This window comes from Dasypus novemcinctus, chromosome 8 (genome assembly GCF_030445035.2).
Source record: "Dasypus novemcinctus isolate mDasNov1 chromosome 8, mDasNov1.1.hap2, whole genome shotgun sequence".
In the NCBI taxonomy this organism is placed as follows: domain Eukaryota; kingdom Metazoa; phylum Chordata; class Mammalia; order Cingulata; family Dasypodidae; genus Dasypus; species Dasypus novemcinctus.
Window position 1 is genome coordinate 33,115,926 of NC_080680.1, and position 24,084 is coordinate 33,140,009.

A 24,084-nucleotide genomic window follows, 5' to 3' on the forward strand; every position below is an offset into this window, starting at 1 on the left:
CAGGGCACAACCCTGAGGGCAGGGACCCACTTCTTTTTTCTGTGCTGTACATTCCATCTCATAATACCTCTCATCCACCCTCTGCACCTATCTCTAGCATGCCAATGACAGTGCGCATCCTGGATAGTACATCCTAACTTCAAACCACCCTCCTCCTAGTATAGCCCTTGGGGGACACTTGCAGAGATCAGGATGTTTTTCACCCCAAGAATACACTCCTATTCTAGACTCAATGACTGAAAAAGCAAACAGCTGACTTTCTACATTCATTAGCCTTTGCTCCATACACACTTCGCCCAAGAAAGGGGAAAGAGCCTTACCAAAAAAAGGCACCAATAAGCACACAATGAAAGGTTATGGTGTGCTTCAAACACATATTAACCTTTTGTGTTCCGCACACAGATTCTTCACCTTTTGGGCAGGGATCATCATTTTGCAAAGGGAGGAATCTGAGTCCAAAATGGGTCACAATTTGTGATAGGAAAGGTTGGAGCCCAAATCTCCTCACTGTCAGTTCTGCTCCTTTGCCACACTATTCCACCCTTACACAGTCTAATACTCAATGCTTGGTTTACACACACAATTGAACCAATATGGATAATGACCCCCCCACAGGGGCAAGAAAGACCGTACTTAAATTTTTGGCTTTCTAAAATTTGACAATCATCAGCTGAGCAAATACCTGTTGATATGCAATATGGACTTACAAGGAAGTAGCTTTGTTATGCGTAATAACAGACAGGCAGTGAACATGTAATTAATATGTGAAGTTGAAATGAAGCACGAATTAATAATGGCAATTATAAGACTGAAATGCTATGGTTATTCGTCATGCACTGGCATTTGGCTTTTCTCCCTCACTTGTATTGTAAGTAACCATCAAATACCAAAGACAAACGTCCCAAGGAAAAAGGAAAGAGAGAGACTGGGCTTAGTGAAAGCAGGCAGCCATTGGTGGGGTTGGACTAGTTGCCACATAACTTGTTTCACTGTTGACGTTTTTTCAACTGTGTCCTGAATACATGTTTTATTTCACTGCTTTTTATCTCAAGGTGTGTGTAAAACATTGGAGAACACTGAGATAATGTCAGAAAGAGCGTTCGGAGAACACTCTCCAAGTACTCAAACATGTTAGTTAAGCAATCTAAATACTCAACTTTCTTGAGGTAAAAATATCAAGAAAAAGAAAAACATTGTGATATAAGGAATTCTTAGAACTCTGACTTGTTTGTGTTCTGCCAAAAGACTTTCAGTAAGTTATGCTCTGACCTACCTAAGTATGGAATTCAGATTTTCTGGGTAGCCTGGCTTGTGCCATCCCAAACCCATCCCAAACCAATTAAACATGGCTCCCTTTAGGGAGGAAAGCAACACAGCAACCAGAGGCTCCACATATATAGCCGTTGATATTCTCAGTGAAGAAAGAAGCTGAATATTATTTCCATTTTCCAGATATAAACACTGAGATTCAAAATGGCTAAGCAAGTTGCCCAAGGTTTCCCAGTATCAACTAGGCAGAGGGAGGATGTAAACCCATTCCCAGGATTGTGCTTTTCCCACTATATTATACCCGAATCATTGAATTCATCTTTAACAAAAAGTAAAAATGAAAAATAATTTTCTTACACCCCCATCCCACTCCCTCCCTTGCATGACAATACGTCTACACCTCTTTAAGTTGGCTAAGAATCCAGGAAATCCTTAAATGTCAAGATGCTCTATGTGGCAGACACTGACAACCAAGTGATTCAGGTGAAGATGACTCTCTATAGTTCTTTTTCTTCCAAGATGCTTATTTTAAACACAAAAGCTCCTTCGATTTTCACTGTATATTGTTAGAATTGGAAATGCGATAATCATTTCAGAAGAAAGCTGTGACTTCCGTGGGTTTGCCAAAGTCTGCAGTCTAGAAGAGCCAAGATTATGTTGTTTTTCCCAGAGCGGGGTGTTTCTACAGTGATGCCAATTGTCCGATTGTGTCAGATGAAGTACCCCCTCCCCGCAAATGCTAACCTGCGTGTGCATGTAAGCTACGGCCTGATTGTCTATGTTTGCTTTTATGTGGTAGTAAAAAAAAAGAAACTTATAATAAATTGAAACAAAAAACAAAAACCCCAAGGGAATAACAAATATAGTGCCAATAACAATAGCCACAACTTATCGGCACTTTCTATGAGCCAGGAGTAGTGATAAGTATTTTGAACATATCATGTCATTAAGTCCCAAAACAGTCCTAGAGGATTGGTTGGCATCATGTAAATGACATCATTTATGGATAGAGAATGGGGTTAGTTCTTTGCCCATGTTTCCACAGCTGGTAATTGCCAAAGCAGGATTCAGACAAGGTCTGACTCCAGAGCCCATGTGATTAACCATTACATACACCGCTTCTGATGAAAGGAGCAGCACCACTACTGGGCACCACATGGAGATATTCATGACCTGTATACTCATCACTTTTGTTGGTCCCATTTTAAGTGAGGTCAGCCAGTCAGGTGTGATGTCGTACCAGCTCCCTGACACTCAGCAAAGCATCTGCTCTCTATAGATGGGTCAAATTACGTGTGTCCATCACAGTTGCTGGTTCTCTGCCTACTTCCAAATCTCTCTGAGACCTGCATGAGCAGACGACTGTGAGCTATCTACCCAAGTGCATTCTGCCCCTTTTCAAGGTTAGGCCTCACAATGGAGCCAGGCAAACATGCCAACACCATAATGTAAAACCTAGTATAGTTTCTGCTGTGAACCCAGTTGTCCAGATGAAAGTGTTCTGTTCCATCCTAAAGAGCCACCCGGTCACGTTCCTAGCGCTCAACATGCAGTTGGCTCTGGAATATAAAATCTGCCAACAGACTCCCCATGTACATGCTGATTGTCTGGCCCCTGGCCCAGCTGGATCTGCACCTTCTTTTGCCATTAGTAGCCCAAGAAAGAAGTGTATCTGAATGAAAAGCCTCTTCTTCTGAGAAACTTTACATAATCTTTTCTGGCTCCTCCTCATCCTTCAAGGTCCCAGCTCAATTGTCACTTTATTCAGAATGCCATTCCATTCTCTGATACATTCTCTAAATGTGGCCTCCCTCCTCCAATTACCTGAGGATCACCATGCACACAGCTTTCCGGCATTTACCACAATCTGAATTCATGTTGATTATTTACATTTTTCTGTTTATTGTCCACTCCCCACTCCCCAGGAACCCTGGGCTCCACCAGGGCAGGGGCCTTACTTCATGCCTATTAACCTGTGGTAACAGCGCCTGGGACACTGCAGGTAATCAATACCTGTTCAGTGCTGGCCGGAAGAAAGATGCAAGCCACCTGGTTACTTTAAATTTGCTAGCAGCCACAATAAACAGAAAGAAACAGGTGAAAGGAATTTTAATATATATTATTATTTATAATAATTTAATTTAATAATATATTTCTATTCCAAATATTATCAATTCATCATGTAAACAATGCACAAATTATTAATGTGCTATTTTATGTTCTTTTCTGGGTAGTAAAGCTTTGAAATAAGGTGTGTGTTTTATACTTACAGCATATCTCAACTTGGATACCACATTTTCATCAGAAATACTTACCCTATATTTCGATTTCATAAAATTGACAGTTGAAGAAGCTGATTCACATCGCCAAATTATATCAAACATACTTACAAGTTTTCTAATAACTTAGTCAAGTGTCAATTTTAAAACTGAAATTTAATTACAATTCAGTAAAACTCAAAATTCAGTACCTCGGATGCACTCGCCACATGCCAGGGCACAGTGGCCCACGTGTGGCTGGTGGCTACCACACTGGAGATTCAGATTTGAAAGACTATGTGAGAAAAAATGAATTCCAAAACATGAATCAGTCAAATGATTGTTAAGAAAATGCTGGTGGCACCCATCTATTACAAGGCCTGAAATGTCATGGTTTTCCTCTGGAGCTTAAATTACTTTGTAGCAAGTTACCCTACCCTTGCATCCCTTTCGTTCAGGAGTCCGCCTGCCCTGTGGTCTGTGCCGCAATTGGGAGATAAGGCTACAGAAGAGGCACAGATGGAGTTAGAAGGTCTGGACTTCAGGTTTCAATCACAAAGATTCAATTCAGTTCAGCAGCAACTAGACTGCAGGAACTTTGAGGGCAAGGACCTTGTTTATCTGCCATTCAGTAAGTAACTGATGGAATCAGGGACACAGGGCCAAAAGAGCCACACAGCTCTTTTGTTTGAATTAGCAAGAAGGCCTTCCTCTGGGCAGGCGCAGCCCAATGCCAGGCCTTTGGTACTTTGCCACACTTTACCTTTCATTCTCATTGGCCATATACATATTTCAGCCTCCCTTAGAGGACCGTCAACACCTTTAGAGGTGGAGAGAACCTTCTTCGTCAATGAACAACTGCACTTCAAGCCTGTTGTCGTGGAGTCATTTGCATCATTTCCACTCTCAAAATTCTGGAGGATGATAATTTAGCATGGCACCTCTCAGAGAACTGAGTTCGTACCAGGTGTTCAGCAAGCAGTGTTGAATTTCAATGAAAAGAACAAGGCGAGAGCCCTGAGGATGTGAGATACTCATCTCTGGCCTTCTTCTCCTATATATAGGAGATATATAATATATAATTTAGGGGAATAATAAACAAATACCACCCTGTGATATAAAAATCTTAAAACTGGCATTTATACCAACAAGATTTAATTAGCTATCTTTTGTCTGAAATTTCCTTTTGCTTTTCAATCGTCTTTTCCTAATCGTCCAGCCTTTCCCCACAATCACATTCCCTCTTCTTCCCCTAAATATTAGAATTAGTTTTTCCTCAGGCAGTTTCTCTCTCTATTGCCTTGCTTCCCATCATCCGCCCTCCATTCCTTCTCAATGATTAACTGCCCACAGAGCTTTAGGGGATGCCTTGGATTTCTCACTCCTTCAGAAGTCTAGATTATCGAGCTGACCTGACCTCCAGTTGTTCAGACTAATCCTACTCCTTCCCAACCCTTCATTTCCCCTTCAATTCTCCAGTTTGTTTGAAGGTGACAACTGCTTTAATTGATTCTTCTGATTTACAGTTTAGGAAATGTAGGAAAAAGAGGAAAGATTTGTCAAGAACAGTTTTTTTTTTTAATTATTATTTTACAGTTGAAAAAAGATCCCAACTCTACTCTCTGTATTTCTTACAATCTCCTTCACTCTCCATGTCATCACCTTATATACTGTTAGTCTGTCTTCATCACATACCACAAGTAGGATTACAAGTATGGGCTGTGATGCTAGACCATGAGTCTGACTCCCAGTTCCTCTGTAAACCAGCTAACAGTGCCTTATTCTGGTCTGTATTGACTAGGAATTACAACACCCACCTCAGTGGGCTTTGGAACATTTAAATGAGTTAATAAAAGTAAAGCACTTATATTCATGTCAGACACACAATGAGCATTCAACAATGCTCCTACTAATTTTTTTTTTCATGGACATACTATTTTTTCATTATTTTTAATTAGAAGAAGTTGTAGGTTAACAAAAAAGTCATGCAGAAAGTACAGATTTCTCATATACCACCTCACATGCACAGTTTTCCCTGTTATTGACACTTTGCATTAGTGTGGCACTTCTGTTAACAAGCAATTAAATATATTATTATAATTAAACTATTAACTGTAATTCACAGTTTATTTTAGGGCTTACTGTTTGTGTTGTGTGGTTCTATGGCCTTTTAAAAATTTTTATTCAGATAACATTATATAAACCTAAAATTTCCCATTTTAACCACTTTCAAATATTCAATTCAGTGGTGCTAATTACATTCACAATGTTTTGCTACCTTCACTACCATCTACTACCAAAACCTTTCCATCTGGGAAAACAATTTTCCTATAAATTCTTAAGCCTATCTTACTCATCCTCATTTCTCCCCTGCCATAGTCAGTGTCCAATAAATGTTCTTTTAAGTTGAATGTTTATTGCTTTCCAAATAAGACCAAGCTTGCACAGCTGATTTCCATAACAATTCTTAATCACCACCTGGCAAAAATCCATGCCATAATCACAGTGTCAGCCCCAAGCCGAGCGTTCAACTGCTGTACAAGAAGTTAACTGGGTTAGTTCCTTCTCCAGTATGGGGAGAGGAGGAGGAGCTATCACATTGCTCAGGGCAGCTTACTGGCATCATCTTTTAAGAAGAACAGGATACTCTATAGTCCCATATACCTATAATATGACATCCAGCCCATGCACTAGGAAATCCACATGCTTCAACGTGGAAGAATCAGGCCATTGTGGCCTGGTTCCTGGGGTATCTGTCTTATCAGCCCAGCCTCTTCCCCTGTCCCTCCCCACACACATGCCCTCCCCTCACACCTAAGCTCCAGCCAAAATGAAATGTGGCCTAAACAATGCCGTTCTCTGTCACACACCTGAAGCCTTGCCAGTCTTTCCTCGGAATGTCCTTGTGCATTTTGATTCTCTTGTCCAAAGGCAAACTTCTACTCCTTAAATGCTGGTTCAAGGCAAGTGGATGTGGCTCAACTGATAGAGCATCCACCTACCATATGGGAGGTCCAGGGTTTAAATCCAGGGCCTCCTGACCCGTGTGGAGCTGGCCCATGCGCAGTGCTGATGCGCGCAAGGAGTGCCCTGCCACGCAGGGGTGTCCCTGCATAGGGGAGCCCCACGCGCAAGGGGTGCACCCCGTAAGGAGAGCCGCCCGCCCAGTGCGGAAAAAAGCAGGAGTGGCACCGCACACATGACGAGCTGACACAGCAAGATGACGCAACAAAAAGAGACACAGATTCTCGGTGCCGCTGACAAGAAGGCAAGCAGACACAGAAGAACACACAGTGAATGGACACAGAGAGCAGACAATGGGGGGGAGGGGGTAAGGGGAGAGAAATAAATAAAATAAAAAAATAAATCTTTAAAAAATAAAATAAAATAAAAATGTTGGTTCAACGTTTCTCCTCCTCTGGGATGACACTCCAGATCCCCAAACAAGTATACTCTTTCCTCACTGTTCCTTCAGAAGACTAATCACAGCATGTCATAATTATCAGCTTCTGGGTCCATCTGTCCTCTAGACTGCTAACTCTAGTGGGCAAGAATCCAGAGTAGATGTGTAGTCTTGACTGACTGACTGACTGAATGAATGAATGAATGAATATGCTACTCTAAGTGTATAAATATTGTAAAATTAGCCTCTCCAATCTTCATACTACTATAAGCTCATTACTATTATTTCCATTTTATACATAGATAGGATAAAGTTGATGGTAACACAACTGGTTTATAAATGAGATTGTGGCTGAAAAGGGTAGTCTAGGGATGTGAATGTCAACAAAGAAAGCTAGAAATAATTTGGGACTGAATAATGTAGTGACTCTGGAGGTGGATGAGGATTGTGGTTAACAGTACAAATATAAGAATGTTCTTCTATGAATTAGAACAAACGTACATCACTATTAAAAGGTGGTAAGAATATGGTGATGCATGGAAAAAATGCAATTAATGTAGCTTATGGACTATAGTTAACAGCAATATTGTAATATTCTTGCATCAGTGTCAAAGAAGGTACTATTAGCAATGCTAAAGAGGTCATTAATAGGGGATTATGGGATTTTTTTCTTTTGGACTAAGAAAAACACTCAAAAATGCATTGAAGTAATGACTGCATTGAAGTGATACAACTCTGTGATGAACGTGAGAGCCACTGAGTGTACACGCAGGATAGAATGTACAAGACATGGGACTGTATAACACAGTGAACCATGTGGTGGAAGATGGACTGTGGTTAACAGGACAAATGTGAGAGTGTTCTCTCATGAACCATAACAAATGTACAATACTAATACATGGTGTTAATAATAGGGGGGCATGGAAAAATATACTAAATGTACGCTATGGACCATAGTTATCAGTAATAGTCTGATGATGTTCTTTCATAATCTGTAATAAGTGTTCCACAACAATACATGGTGTGAGTGGAAGGGTGATGTATGGGAATTATGCACATTATGCATGACTGCTTTGTAAGGTCACAACTTCTCTAATGAAAAATATGTATTAAAAAATCATTTTGGGAGTAGAGGGGCTCAAGTGGTTGAGTGCCTGCTTCCCACATGGGAGGTTCTGGGTTTGGCTCCTGGTGCCTCCTTAAAAAACAAAAACAAACAAACAAACAAACAAAAAACCAAGAAGCAAAAAAACCAACTCAGGGGAGTCAATGTGGCTCATGGTTGAGTACTGGCTTCCCACATATGAGATCCTGGGTTCAATCCCTGGCCCCTAGCACCTCAAAAAAAAAAAAAAATCACTTGTCCAAATGTTTTCATAGTTATTAAAAGGTAGAATCTTCTGGCTCCAAATCAAGGACTCGTGGAGTCCTCTATGGAAAGAAAATTCCATGTGTGTTATCTCCTGTAATCTCCAAAACAACTCTGCAGGACAGAGGAAACTGAGGCAAAGAGAGTGTCAAGCTCAGGGAATGGGCCTGGGTCCTGACCACAGACCTTGGCTTCTAAAGCTCATGCCCTTCTGAAAAGAGCTGCCTCTAACTTGCACAGGTCATGGATACTCAATGGGTGCTCAGAAAACAGAATTTCTTCCATTTGTTTCCAGTCAGGCTGGGCAAAGCACTCTTAAGTACACAGAGGAAATTGTCCTAATAAACTTGCTTCACGTTCGCCTCTAAACTCCACTCTATTCCAACTGGGACAGGAGCTAGGAAAGGTCAGGTCCAGGAGTCGTCCAGCCTGAACTGGATCAAAGGTCAAGTTTGTTGCAGGCATGTTTCAGGGGGTTGATTTCACCCAAGCATCATATAAAACTAAGCAGGCTTGTCCCAATTCAGACCTTAAACTTTGCTATTGCTAATGTGTTGTTTTTTGCTATATCCTTTTTGAGTTTACAAAACAGTCTGAAATCTCATTTGAGCTCACAACCCAGGGATATAGGGCAGCTATTACTGTTGCCAATAACTAGCAGCTAGTAGGGGACAAATCTGAGACCTGGTCTTTAGGGCTTCAAGGCCACTACTCTGTCTTCTGTTTAATACGCTCTCGGGTGGGAGAGAAGGATCCGACTGCTCAGCCCTGGATCCTTATTGAAACACCAGATGAGAACACAATCTCTCAGAACAGAATTACCGAAAAGAAACAAAGTGAATTAAAAAACAAAAAACAGAAAACCAAGAGTTACAGAAAAGAAAGTCAGGTCACAGAACAATTGGAAAGCAGTTGCTCTTTCCACCTTCTTGACTGCTTCCATTTATTAGAAATCCAGACCATTAAAGCCAAGATATTCTCAACTTCTCTTCTTGCCAAACAGGAAAACGCTAATATTAATACTGCCCGTTATTTGAAGAAGATATTTTAAATTATAAAAATAACTGGTAAAAATTAGAATTAGGAAAAAAGAAAAAGAAAAACCTAGACACACAGGTTCAAACCTTGAGGCAGATATTAACAAGCCCATTAATTAGGAGGACGCCAGGCTCAACCACAGCTTCTCAGCAGATGGGAGCCAAATTCTAAAACGCTGTTTTTGTCAGAAAACAAAAAAAAGGACTTTTTTTTTCCTAGTGACAATTTCTGATTCTTTGGTACACCCACAAGTCATCAAGTGTAGAAAATTTAAGCAAGAGTCACTAATTTGCTATTTATTGTAACAACATTGGCTGGTGTTTATACAGCACATTCCATTGTGTGATCTCCAAGAATGCTACCATCCCTTCCAGTAAAACAGATGGAGAAACCAAGGCACGTGAGACCACCCACGTCGTCACAAGCAAGAGCAGAAGCCATCTCCTGATAACCCAGATCCTTCTGCTGCAACTGAATTAAGATTGGTTTAATAACAAGACGCAACAGCAAACAGATGAGCTTCCCTTAGCAGGGGCACTCATGTCTGGACAAAGGTGGGCAGAGAGAAAATCCTACGAAATCAACTCTCATTAATGCGACATAATCTGAGAAACATGCCCAGGCGGTCGGCAGGACATCGCCATCTGGGTAGGCACCCGTCTTCCCAGGGATTTCCCCACGAGGTCAATCCTAGTATGTCATCCTGAGTATTTTGTCCTCTAATGTTTTGATTTCTGATTTTGATTTTCTTCCCCTGGAGAGAAACAGTACTTTAAGCTCTTATTGGTCTTGTATAACTTATTGTGAGTTAAGGCTGTGAGTGCCAGTCTGGAGATGTGAGGATGCAAAACAGAAAGAGCTGGAGACATGGGAGACAAAGATGACCTCAGGGAGAGAGGGGCCACCAAGAAAAAACTGAGACTGGTTCCTAATGTTGCCCATGTTCCAAGGTAAAGTTTCTTCTTTTCTAATTTATCTTCAGGCAGCAGTGTCTTCAGTATTTCTACGTAGGAAAACTTTCTATAAATCTCATAGGATTTGCAGGAGGAATGTCTGAGTCAAGAATTATTTCAAAGAAAAATTTGAATGCTGTTGATACATTTTATGAATGTGTGATGAGATGTTGAAAGCCCACTAGGAATTACGCTGCCACAGGGGATTATCTGGAAAACGGTCAAGGACTTGGATGAGTTTTAAAATATAACTAATCTGGATTGGGTGCCCAGCTCAGTAGCTCATTAGCCCTGTGGCCTTGGACAGATTCCCTGACTTCACATCTCCTCCCTGCCTTATCTGTAAAATGAGGGAAATGATGCCTACTTTACAGACCATCAAGAGAACGGTTAGATAATAGATAGGAAGAGCTTAGATAATAGTTGTGAAGAGCTTGGTCTGAGGCAGAGTATGGATATGCAGAAGCCAGAATTCAAACTTATATTAACTGGGAGTTAACGAGCTGGCACATCTGACAGGCTGGATCATACTGCCTTTAAAGATTACCATTTTGGATGTAAAATGTGTTTTCAGGTAGGCAGCAGCTGGTATGAAGTACTAGAGTCATACACAGTATAGCACAAGTGGTTAAAAGGGTACACACTGGAAGTTCTAACTATTTACCAACTGGGCCTTGAGGAAGTTAGTTAACCTCTCAGGGCCTTTGTTTCTCACCTAGAAAATGGGTCGACGAATAACAGTACTTATTCTGTAGGGTTGGCAAGAGGATCAAATGATCTCGTATATATGCATTCTCAACTGGGGTGACTTGTCCCCAAGGGGAAGAAAATTGGCTCTGGGGAGAGGAAAAATCTTAGCTATTAAAATGGTTTGAAAAAAATAAAAAAATAAAATGGTTTGTACCCCCTCTAAAGCTCCAACTTACACAAAATTGTATTTATTATTTTCTCTGAATAGGGAGGCATTTGATTCAAATTAAATTTTAAGTTGATGTAATGTTTCTCCTCAGGGGGACAATAATTTAAAAAAAGTTGAGAACACTGAGTTAGTATATATAAAGCACTTATAACAGGGCCTGACATACAATAAGCATCAGAGAAATAATTATTTTTATTCTTATTCTTAGTTATAGCAGTATCCTGGACCAATTAAATATATTACGACTACAATTTACTTAGATAGAAAAGAGTTTACAAGTTAAGTGTTAAAGCTATTTGTAATTACTTAACTCATTAAAAACCACCTTAAAGTATGTGTACTGGTGGGAGGGGGTTCAAAGAGTGGGAGAGGGGAGGCTGACTTTTCAGCCATACCTAAGTTTAAACTGTTTCTCTTTTGTCTTTTTGCACTACTACTTTTTATCTTCGTCAGATAGAAGTAAAACAAACACAGAGGACAGCATGGTATAGTGAAAACAGCACGTGCTTTGGCAAAGTTACCTTTGCCAAACTTCCTGAACTTCAGTTTTCTGAAAAAAAAAAACCCACCCATTTCAGAAGTACGTCAAGAACATCAAATGACACCATGTTCACGAGTTGCATAGCACAGTGCCTAGCATATAGCAGGTACTTAATAAATACTAGTTTTCAGTTCAAAATATATATTTTGAGTTATTATGAACCATAGAATGAAGATTTTCATTAGGATACAATGCTCAGCATAGAATCTAAAACATTTCCAAAACATTTTGAAAAAAAGATGTTTACAAGAAAAGAAATATGTTTCAGGGTTCAGATAGAATGCAAATTTCAGAGATGTGTAGGCAACCACTACAAAAATAAAACAGTGTGTTTTCCCATAATTTTCTGTTCTCTCTGGCAAACCTCCTATAGAAAAAGCTGTAGAGTAGGGCAGAGTAGGCAGCTTAGCAGGCCACACTCCCAGTGTGCTGGCTTAGTTTTGCTGTTGGAAGCTTCCAGGTTGTATTCAGGTATTTCCCTTCGATTTTTCTAAGGTCTAAATCCATTTCATCCATAAAGCCAAACTTCTTCTTCACCCTAGTTAATACCAACATTCTACAGAGTTAAGCATTTTAAGTGTAAGAAATTGCCTTTGTAATAGCTCAATTATGAGTAAATTTGATCTTGAAAGAAACCAAAGCAGTGTAACTCAATAACTTTGTAACAAAGCTATCATTATAATAAGGATAAGGTATTATAGTGGGAAGCAGACTTGGCCCGGTGGTTAGGGCGTCCGCCTACCAAACGGGAGGTCTGTGGTTCAAACCCCGGGCCTCCCTGACCCGTGTGGAGCTGGCCCACGTGCAGTGCTGATGCGTGCAAGGAGTGCTGCGCCATGCAGGGGTGTCCGCCACATAGGGTAGTCCCACGCGCAAGGAGTGCACCCTGTAAGGAGAGCTGCCCAGCGCGAAAGTGCAGCCTGCACAGGAATGGCGCCACACACACAGAGAGCTGATACAACAAGATGACGCAGCAAATAGACACAGAGAACAGACAACTGGGGTGGAGGTGGGGTAGGGGGGGATAGAAATAAATAAATATTTTTTAAAAAAGGTATTATAGTGTTTTCCTGGGTACTTCATCAGCTTTCTTTAGTACTAGGAGCAGGCAGATATTCAGGGATGCATTTTCTTTCTGTCTCAGGACAGGACCTGTCTCACCAGGTAGGCTTATAAATTCACAAGGCGCATAAAAATTTACAAGTACAAGGACAGGCTACTGATGTTATTAAATGTTCAAATGACTGGTGAACCTAACCCAAACAAGTATATACCTACACAGAAAAATGCTTCCCTGGCTATAATCTCAGAAGCCACATACAAACTCTACAGGAGTGATGGGGGGAATCAGGCCTGTTTGAAGAAGCAAAATGCCAGGTATGTTTGCAAAATCACTTTGTTTTCTATGTTTCCAAGGGCTGTTAGCCAATCACCAATGATTAACCTACTTAGATGGCCTACAGTGTCCTTTTATTTCCATCTGAAGTTTATCAGTTTAACACCTTCCCATATCAATGCAAAATATAAAGTTTTCTATAACACCTCTTCCTTCTTGCTCCTTTGAAGTTCAAATTACTGCTTTAAGATATAAAGAGGGGAGAGAAGCTACCCACAGGATTTTACCAAGGCTCAAAAGTAAAATTCCATCTTTTCTCTTAACTCTTGAATAGTGACAAAAATTGCATATAAATCTTTTTTCTTTGACTAAATTCTGATTATCCTGATTTAGTTTCAAAAGAAAAGATTTGATGGATACTTAAAACATTCCTGTTGAAAAAGTAAATGAGTAAGTGAATGAAACAAATACATGGCGTTTTGCTATGTCCAGTTCCATTACAAATTGCATGCATGCACACAAACATGCATGCATGTAAATGAAAACTACCAAATTGTTTCTGCTTTCACAGAAAATGCATGAAGCAAGAAGAGACAAGCAGGTTTCTTCCCAGTAGGCACCTGGCCAGAGCAGCGGCTTCTCACATTTGGCACCAGATGCCTGGCTGGAACAAAACTACACTCCTATGGTGAAATTCATCCCTCATCAGCGTCTCGGCTAACTAAACCCTGCATCAACCTGATTTACTGTTAAGCAATTTGAACTGGTGTAACCATTGCCACATAGCAACATGATGAAATATTTATTGGTGGTTGCTACTGTTTCTTGGAGGCCTAATTTATCCCCTTTCTCCAATCTCACTTTTCTTGCTTCCTCACCATCAAATCTTTAATACTTGTATCACTCAGTGCTCAGAGTATAAGGGTGGATTGTGTTTGCTTCTGAGGTGAGACTGGAAAATTAAAACATTTGTCCTCTCCAGGAAAGAAAAATGCTCCAGAACTACTTGAAAAAAAAAAAATCCCTAATGAGACAGTCCATTTAGACCTTGAAATTCAGTTAATGATTTTTTTTTTTCAGGTTCCCAAAGTCAAAACGCAAAAGGTAATGGAATGCACATTGGTGGCCTGACTGTACAAACAGGAGATTTCAAAGGAATAAAATAACTGAACAATCTCCTAGTTCACATAATTCATACCCTTAGCAATCTATGGTGCATTTGTCTTTTATCTGGTAATGGATTGGGGAATTTTCAAACAAACAAAATCTGGAAAATGCAAATCTCCCTCCTAGTAGCTTCAAAACGTTTGCCATTCACCTTCTGGTGGCTTTATTCATAATCACCAAAAACTGGAGGGAAAAAACCAAACATCCCTCAACTGACAAACAGACAGACAAACTGTGGTACCTCCATACACTAGAATACTACTCGGCAATGAAAAGGTGCTGTCCTTTACAACCTCATCAACGGAATCTCAAATGCAGTATGCTAAATAAAGAATCCAGACTCAAAACGTCACATACTATGTTATTCCATCATATGCCATTCTAGAAAAGGTAAAACTACAGAGACAAAAACCAGATTAGTGGTTGCCAGAGGCTCGGGATGAGAGAAGGGGTGGACTTCAAGGAGCCCAGGGAATTCCGGGTAGTGATAGAAATGTTCTGTATCTTGAGTTTGGTGATGGCTACACAACTGTATATATTTGTCAAAACTCACAGAAACAGAACTGTACACTGAAGAAAAATGGTGACTGTCTCCGGAAAGGAGACAACAGATGGGGAAGGCAAGGGACCCTCATGCAGTGTCAGTAATATTCCAGATCTCGAAAGGGGTTTGGGTTACGTGAATATATGCATTTGTCAAAACTCGAAGATTAAATGCATAAAACTTATGAATTTCATTGTATCTAACGTTTATATCAAAAGGAAAAACTATAAACACTGAATCATAGTTAATGACAAACATGCTGAAGTATTTAGGGGGAAGTGTACCGATGTCTGCAATTTACTTTGAAATGCACCAAAATAAGAAAGATTAATGGATATATAGAGACGAATAAGTATATACATAATTATGTGATAAAGGAAGTAGGTAAAATGCTAATGGTAGAATCTAGGTAGTGATTATAGGGGTGTTCACTTTATATTCTTTCAACTTTTATGAATGTCTGAAAATTACTGTAATAAAATATTGGGAAAAATAAATTCTAAGGAATTAAAATATATACATATTATAAAGCTCTGTGAAGTATTTTTAAACATACACCATTAACTCTTAAAAAGAAATGGGGCAGGCATATGCAGCTCAAGGGGTTGAGCATTTGCTTCTCACATGGGAGGTCCCAGGTTCGGTTCCTGGTGCCTCCTAAACAAATAAACAAACAAACAAAAGAAAACACCAACTCCGGGAAGCCAACTGGCTCAGTGGTTGGGCACTGGCTTTCTGCACATGAAGTCCCAGGTTCAATCACTGGCCCTTGTACCTCAAAAAAATAAAAATAAAAAAAGAAATGGGGTGCTATTTTTCCTATGGCTATCCTTTTCTAGCCAAACAACATGATTATTTACATTAAAAGCTTGGAAATTACAGCACAAATGCAGTGTTTTGCCTGTCTCTTCACAGGGTTTGCTCCACTATAAGCTTGAATTAGGCATGCAATGCTGAACGTGGGGCTCTACTTACCCATTGAGAAAACCGAAAGACTTTATAGAATACATTCATAATTCCCTGCCGCTTTATTAACTCACAACACAGGGTCCTGAGACAGAGCATAGGGGGAAACTGTCTCTAAATTTTATTACCAATGATGCAATCTCAATGATCCCCAAAGTCTGAGCCAGAGTGTCATGAAACGGGAAAAGGCCAGCTTTATGTGCTGGTGATTCATCCTGTTATCTTCATTAAGGTCTACACACGGAGCCTTTGCCCTCTTGGGGTAATTCAGCAATCTTAGATGTGTTACCAGGCTGGACTTCTGACCCTACTCCTATCAGTTAATACTAACTACTGGTTAGAACTTATGCTTAGGAGTTGAAACTTTCTCTGGTAAAGGAACAGTGCTACAACTACAGTGCTTATAAAATGTCCCCAAACTACAAATCTTCAAAATGTGTTGCTCTGCCTATAATCATACAATCTGAAAGCTCACAGGCTGCTAAATAGAGGCTTTCATTTAAAATGCCCTTGTTTTGGTAGCTTCCAGAAGATGAGCTATAGCAGGCCCAAAACACACACACACATATTTATTAGAGAGGTTTAAGATCAGGTATATGAAGCTAAGGATCAAAGAAAATTGAAGATGCCTCTTAGAAGAAACAAAGATAGCTTGTAAAATGTTTTACAACATGCTAAAATGAGTTTGTCATTCTACCAAACAACAAAGAAACTATCACCATGGGGGCAAGACTTTAACTGCTGGATTACCAACACTATTATAAACAAGGGGGAAAAACCTAAATTCCCAACATAAATATATGGTAAAAAATAAATGGCAGCTAATCCATACATGTTCATTTATAATGATGGTGTTTTTCAAGGAATACAGCACGAAATGGGAATATGGGAAATCTCATTATTTATTTGGGACATACTCACACTAAAAAATAGGCATGCTGTCTAGCAATCCTAGGTATAAATACAAACTGGAGATGAGTTAGTGAAAAGCTTTTACCAAATATACTAATTGACGTCTTCAAAAGTCTCAGCTTTACAGTGAAACATTGCCCATGGGGTATAGAATTGATTCTGATGGTAATTAAAGGATTGGAATGAACATTAGAACATAATCTGCTTCATGATTTTACAAGTGAAATAAGCGCAATGAGGAATTACACACTAATAGTGACTCTGAGCTAGAGGTATCTCTGACACCGGAATCCAAGTATCCCAAACCCAATCAACGCCTCTTGCAATTATGTCACACTGTCTCTCTACCCAACCACACAGATATCTATACGAAAATAAGACGGTACTGGGGTAAGTACCTTAAAACGATTTACATTCTAGGGAAATAAGAGAAAATGATGGCTCCCAAGTTTACTATTATCACCAGCATTGAGAAATTAATTTTAAAATATCATTCATTCATTCGCTCATCTCCTAAAGGTGTTCTTTGTGCCAGATACTATAACAGGTCATAAGCATACTAGTTAACAAGAAGCATAGAGCTCCTGCCCACATTGAGTTTACATCCTGGAAAGAGAAAAAAACATCCGCAACCAAATAAGCAATATAGTTTCAAATGCAAAGAGGCAGCATAGAGGAAATAGACATGTTGAAGCCATACAGTAGCTGGGCAAACGAGATTAAGGGACTATTGCAGCAGAGGTCAGCAGCGAAGGTCTTTCAAAGGAGGTGACATTTGTTTTGAGAGGTGAAGGATGAATTGACATCAAATGTGGAGAGATCAAAGGAAGCATATTCCAGGCAAAAGGAACAACAAGACAAAGCCCTTAGCATGCTTGAGGGAGAGAGAGGGGCCAAGGCAGATGAGTGTGATGAGCAGAGGATTCAAAGATTAGCTCGGGGGGAGGAGGTAGCCAGGGCTTGATGACCCTTTAAGGTCATTACAAAAAACTGGAATTTTATTCCAAGAGCAATTTGAAATCATTGAAATACTTGATCTTTTTATTTCTTAAAAAGCATACTCTCTGTGGAGAATATTGTGGAAAAACAAGAGTGGATATGGGTAATTGTCATGGTCCAGCTCAAAGATGAAGGTGGCATGAACCAAACTGTGGCAGTGCAGGAGGAAAAAAGGCCACAGATTCATGGCTTCAAAATAAATTTTAGAGGGGAGCGGATGTTGGACACCTGCCTACCACATGGGAGGTCCCAGGGCCTCCTAAAGAAGACAAGCAGATGCTGCATCAGACACAATGAGCTAGATGTCACACCCACCACAACGAGCAGATGCCTAAACAAGCAGATGCCACAATCCAGCAGACACGGATGCCTGTGGGCAGCGGATGAGGCTCAGTCTTCAGGCACTTACTTCCCAGGTTCAGTCCCTGCTGCCTCCTGGAGAAGGCAAGCAAACAACAAGCAGACAGATGAGGGAGCCATCTGAAGGGGGAAGACAAAAAAATTTTTTTAACAAATAAATAATTTTTAAAAAATTTTAGAGGAGAGCAGATGTTGTTCAAATGGTTGAGCACCTGCTTCCCACATGGGAGGTCCCAGGTTTGGTTCCCAGTGCCTCCTAAAAACAAAAAAAAAAAGCAAACAAATGAAAAAAAACCAACTCAGGGGGGCCGATATGGCTCAGTGGTTGAGCACTGGCTTCCCACATGCAAGGTCCCAGGTTCAATCTCCAGTCCCACCTAAATAAATTTTTAAAAAAATTTTAGAGGTAGAGGCAATGGGATCTCTTGATGGTTTGATGTGGGGCAATGAGGGAAAAGAGGAAATCAAGAATGACTGCTCAATTTTTGGCTGGAGCAACTGGATAAGTTATGGTACCATTTATTGGGAAGGAAAAGGTTTGAAGGCCATGGTGAAGGGCAGAAAAAACAAGTCCCATGTTTGTCATACTGTGTTTAAGATGCTAATGAATTAGAGATGTCAATAGGTGAAAGCAGGAGATATAAGCTCAAAAGAAAGACACTAGCATGAAAGTGTTTTTTAAAAACAATAGGAGTGAATGGAATGTGCCCTCTCTAGGCTGACAGAAGCGGGTCAGGACTGAGCACTGGCTCTCCAAACTTTCCAGGCAAAGTGTAGGAGGTACTGTGGAAACTGAGAAGGTACAGGAGCAGAGGTAGAAGGAAAACTGGGGTAGTGGTCTAAAGAAAGTGAGAGGCTCAAGCTTTTCACAAAGGAGCAAATGATCGACCCTTTCAAAAGAAAAGTGAAGTCAGGTGATAACTGAGAAGTATTCCCTGGATTTGAAACCTCAAAGCATTGTTGACATCAACAAAAGCAGTTTCACTGTATGTTGTTTTTTTTTTTTTTAAAAAAAAGGCCATCCAGTGTGGAAAGGTAACATTCAAAGCTATTTTTATGTGTTTGTGTAGCCCTTCAAAAATACCCTGCATGTAAATATATACCCATACACATAGGCCCTTTTTTGTTTTAAAACATAAGTGGGTACACATCTTACAGACTTGCGGTATATTACTTTTTTTCAGTTTACTTATTATTTTGGGGATCTTCTCTTATGAGTAATTGTACATTTACATACAATCTTAATGGTTTCCTGCTATATAAGCATTTAACCTGCATTTTTGACATTTTCTTACATGTACAGTTCTTTATACTTCATTATACTGTATACTTAGCTCTGAGTATGTGCAGTAACAGTTATGAACCTTCAAATGGGGAGAATTGAGGAACAGAAGTATTCACCCTACAGAGATCAGAACAGGAACTAGAACTGCACTTGATTTTAGCCAAAAGGCTGACACACAACAGGAAATCGAACCAAAAGGTTCTTTCTGCTGTACCATCTTGCCTCATTTTAGATTATTAGCATTGTTTGCCACTTGGGAGAACTGAGCACAGAAACAAAACTCACAAGCGATAACTAACAAATAAGGTCTTTTCAAGGGTGGTGTTATAATTGGATTTCTTATTTATTTTTACATTCATTAAAATGAATACATGAACCAATATGACAATGAAAATGGCTTTGTTTTGTTGTTGTTGTTTGCTATTTTCCTTATTCCCTAGGTTTACTTACTTATTTTACCCTAACTTGCCCCAGATTTCAACAGAAACCATGACCCCAAAATTCCCTTAAGACCTGTCTAGAAAATTAGAATAACATTACTCTACACTTTCTAGATTCAATATCTACGTTTTCAGATTCTGACACTTTATTTATTTATTTTTTTTTAAAGATTTATTTATTTTATTTAATTTCCCCCCCTCCCCTGGTTGTCTGTTCTTGGTGTCTTTTTGCTGCGTCTTGTTTCTTTGTCGGCTTCTGTTGTCGTCAGCGGCACGGGAAGTGTGGGCGGCGCCATTCCTGGGCAGGCTGCTCTTTCTTTTCACGCTGGGCGGCTTTCCTCACAGGCGCACTCCTTGCGCGTGGGGCTCCCCCACGCGGGGGACACCCTTGCGTGGCACGGCACTCCTTGCGCGCATCAGCACTGCGCATGGCCAGCTCCACACGGGTGGAGGAGGCCCGGGGTTTGAACCGCGGACCTCCCATATGGTAGACGGACGCCCTAACCACTGGGCCAAAGTCCGTTTCCCAGATTCTGACACTTTAAAACATCAAATAACCTGAGACTATAACAAAGATTTTACAGTGAATATATTTCCTTCAAGTGGCAAAAGTGATTTTTGCAAAATCCATAATCTATTCACCTCCTCCCAATCAACCCCTCCTCCTACTTTCATGGCCATCATTTTAATTTCCCATATTCGTTCTTTTCTGCAGTTTCCATGACTTTGGCCTAGCCTGTTTCCTCCAACCTTTATTTCCTATTAAGATTGTTTCTACCAGTGTAGTAAGCAGGTGTCAGTGGAAAACTGGGCAAAGTGCAAGAATAGTTAGAATGGGCTGTCCACCTTTTGTCCTCACCAAAGATGAAAGACCTGAGCCTATTATTTATGCCTAAAAGAGGTTTGCATTCAATTTAGAGACTAGGACACAGGGAAACATGAGCCATACACTGGAGCGTGCCCAAAAGAACTAAAAACCAGGTGTCCAGGTGAACACACCAAAAATATGAAAAGCTGGCATCTCTATTTCATGCCTATCCTGCCTTTCACCCCACAGAGCCTATTTGAGACCTCAAACTGGTATGCTGCTTAGATGTGTTTTCTTTGGCCCATGCAAATATTTTAAAACTTTTGAATTAGTTGCCAACGTTTAAAATCAGGAAATGTTATGTGAAAATCTGGACTTGAAGGTTCTTTTGAATTAACAACATGGAGCCAGCGCACCAGCATGATGACAATTGGCTACAGCTGAGTAGCGGCTGTTGCCTTACACACAGCCAGGGTTCTACACTGTGCCATATGCCCAATTATTTCGTATCTGGCCCCTCTCGCTCATTCTGGTTACCTGCCCAAGCACTGTAGGCATGTGAGTTTATGACCTTTCAAAGTGAAGTGCTGCCAAGTGCTCCTGAATAAAGAATTGGCAACCTTTCCAAAGTAGCTGAGAAACCCCCTTTTCCACCCCGCTCTTTTTTCCACTCCTGTCTATAAGGAAATTAGTCCCTGACCTAGAACTTTCCCATCAGATATCCAGAGGCATACAATCTGACGCCCTGGTTTCCAACACTCTCGGCATCTGGGAGATCTAGCAACGAGACAAAATGGAAGAGGAGGAGGAGAATATAATGGGATCTGCTCATGTCTCTCCCATACTCTGTCCTGACTCCTCCTAGGGGTTATTCTAGAGGGATTTCAGAAAAGCTATCAAAAGCCAAAGGCAAGAATTTGCTATCAGAGTTGTATTTCCTGGCTGGTGAAAAAGTGGCAAAGAAAGATGTCTGGTCACAAAGAGGACAAACACTGTATGATTTCACATATATGAAATACCGAGAATATGCAATTCATAGACACAAAAAGTAGAATAAATGTTACCAGGGGCTTCAGGTAAGGGAAAACGGAGGGTTATTGCATAATGGATACAGAGTTTCTGCTTGGGGTGATGAAAATGTTTGGGGTAATGGATGGTGATGATGGTAGCACAACACTGTGAATGTAATGAATGCCACAGAATAGGACACTTACAATGGTTAAAATGGCAATAATACCAATAGAAGAAGAAGAAGAATGAAGCCTGGAACAAGAGGGCTTCCCCAAATTCCTGACCACCATATCATGTTCACGTCCTCTCTGCTTATCATTGGATCCAAGCTGTTTCCAGAAGAATCCAAGGCATTTACAAAAATCCAAGCTGTTTCCAGGAGAATCCAAGGCATTTACAAATATTCAGTAACTATCTTCATTCACTGGTGAGATGGTAAGAGGCAAATGTGAAATGACTGCTGTTATGACATGTGCTAAACAACAACACAAAGCCTTGGGTAACTGCCGCAGCAAACACAATCACTCTCATACAGAATCATGGAGCCAAAACCACACACCTCAACAACCCGGAATCGTCCCACACAGCTGGATGAACACAAACCCAGGAATGTTATATCACACTTATAAAACTGCACTTCACAAAAGAAAGTCAAACTATTAGGTCATTATCACACTTAAAACTGAAAAGCAGAAAATTAACCTGCCAAAGAATACAGTCTGCAGCAGCACCAGCTGGAACAAGGGCAGGTGGGGTGAGAGGAAACGGAGCAGCGGCCTGAATCGGAAGCACTTGAACTCAGGGTGAAACTAATTTTGATGCTGTACCAGGCCAAATGGAATATTATGTGTGAAAAGGCATGTCTGCAATTCAGGAGCTAAGATTGAGGTCTGATAATTTCTAACTACATACATTTCTAACTAAATAAGGCTTCTTTATCTAGGAGCGTCTTTTAGTAGATCCAGGTGTTTGTAAACAGTTTAGAAATGCTTTGTCTCCAAGTTAAGGACAAACAGATGCTAGGTGGCTCCATGGATCAAAGAGATCAGCAGGGCAGTGAAAATAATTATGAAATTATGAAGTGAATCTACGGGGAATTGGAATTTGCCTGATAAGTGGATTTGTACAAGTTTTCAGAAACACAGCCATTATAACAGTGAACTGCTCATGTATTCTAGTTATTCAGGGTAAAAATAAAAAACTCTGGTCATCTGAAAATCAAATTCTGAGCATGAGAAGCATCACCCTGGGTTAGTCAGGAACTGGAACTTACTTTTCTTCTTTCACAGATATGAAAGCATCTTATCTTGCTGACTATCTCCAATTACTACATTTTCCTTCCCCATCCTTTTCCCTATATCTCTTTATTTGCCATTACATCTCTGTGTGAATGCTCTGCTTTGAAATTCTCTGCAGAGAAAATGGCTTTTGTATAAATGGAACAAACGAGCAGATCTGTGAGCTGAAGCCTTGAGTTCATTCTGGACTCCACTGTCAGAAGGACAATTGCTCATCCAGAAGAATAAGCAAGGGGGCTACAAACATTTAAGGAGCTGTTACGTAGGAGTGGCTTCACTTCTGTGTTACAGGCCTGGAAGGCAAAGTAGATCCAACGGTTAGAAGTTACAGGCAAATAGATTATGACTCAATTAGTTAAATCTCCTCAAAAACAGAAATATTTGCCTTGTCCAGTAGTGAATTCCCTATCATTGGACATGTTCCAAACAGATGGGGGAAAAAATTCCTTTTAGGAGCATGATGGAAGGAATGTGAACACTGGATAAGGAAGATATAAGACTTAATCAGTTCTAATTCCAAAAAATCTATAACTCTATGATAACTAACATTATATAAGTAGATTTTCCATAATTGAGATATAGCCATACACATTCAAATGAGGAAGCTGATTGAAGAAGAACTTTAGGAATCAAGAGGATAGAAAAGGTGTCCATCTCTGACACTATAGCAGAAAATGATTCTATCCTAGATTTGGATAAAGACAAATCTGTGGTAGATTTGAAGATAGAAAAGGGATTGGAAAAGTAAAAGGTTGGCAGGCCAGAGAACCTTCAAGAGAAAATGTAACAGTAAAAAAAAGTTATGCCTATACAATTACTTCCACTTTAGGTGTTGAACGTAAAGAAAAGTAGTTGACTAGTTTGTTTGTTTGTTTAAAAAAAAAAGTCAAATATGACATACTCTAAATAAGAAATAGGAAATTTCAAATTCTTATTTTCTATGTATGATTAAGGGAGAGAATAATGAGGAAAAGAAAATGACTACCCCCGCCCCCACTCCCTGTCTGCATGGATAACTAGAGTCATAAAGAGTTTCTTCTCCCTAGTGGTTCAACAGATAGCATCCTTCTTGTCCAAAATGTCTGTGGTTGGCAATGATTTATAAACAGATTGAGAAGCTTCTAAGAATGTTAATTAAGTAAGACTATTGTTTCTAAAATTTAGCTTCAGTATTTTAATGAAAGGTTGATCAGTGAAAAAAAAGTTAT

The 24,084-nt window shown here is 40.0% G+C and overlaps 1 protein-coding gene across 6 annotated transcripts in view; it reads right to left on the reverse strand.

Annotated features, from left to right (window-relative positions):
- PCSK5 (proprotein convertase subtilisin/kexin type 5) overlaps window positions 1–24,084 on the reverse strand; it is a 434,041-nt gene that overhangs the window by 369,712 nt on the left and 40,245 nt on the right. The window lies entirely within an intron of this gene.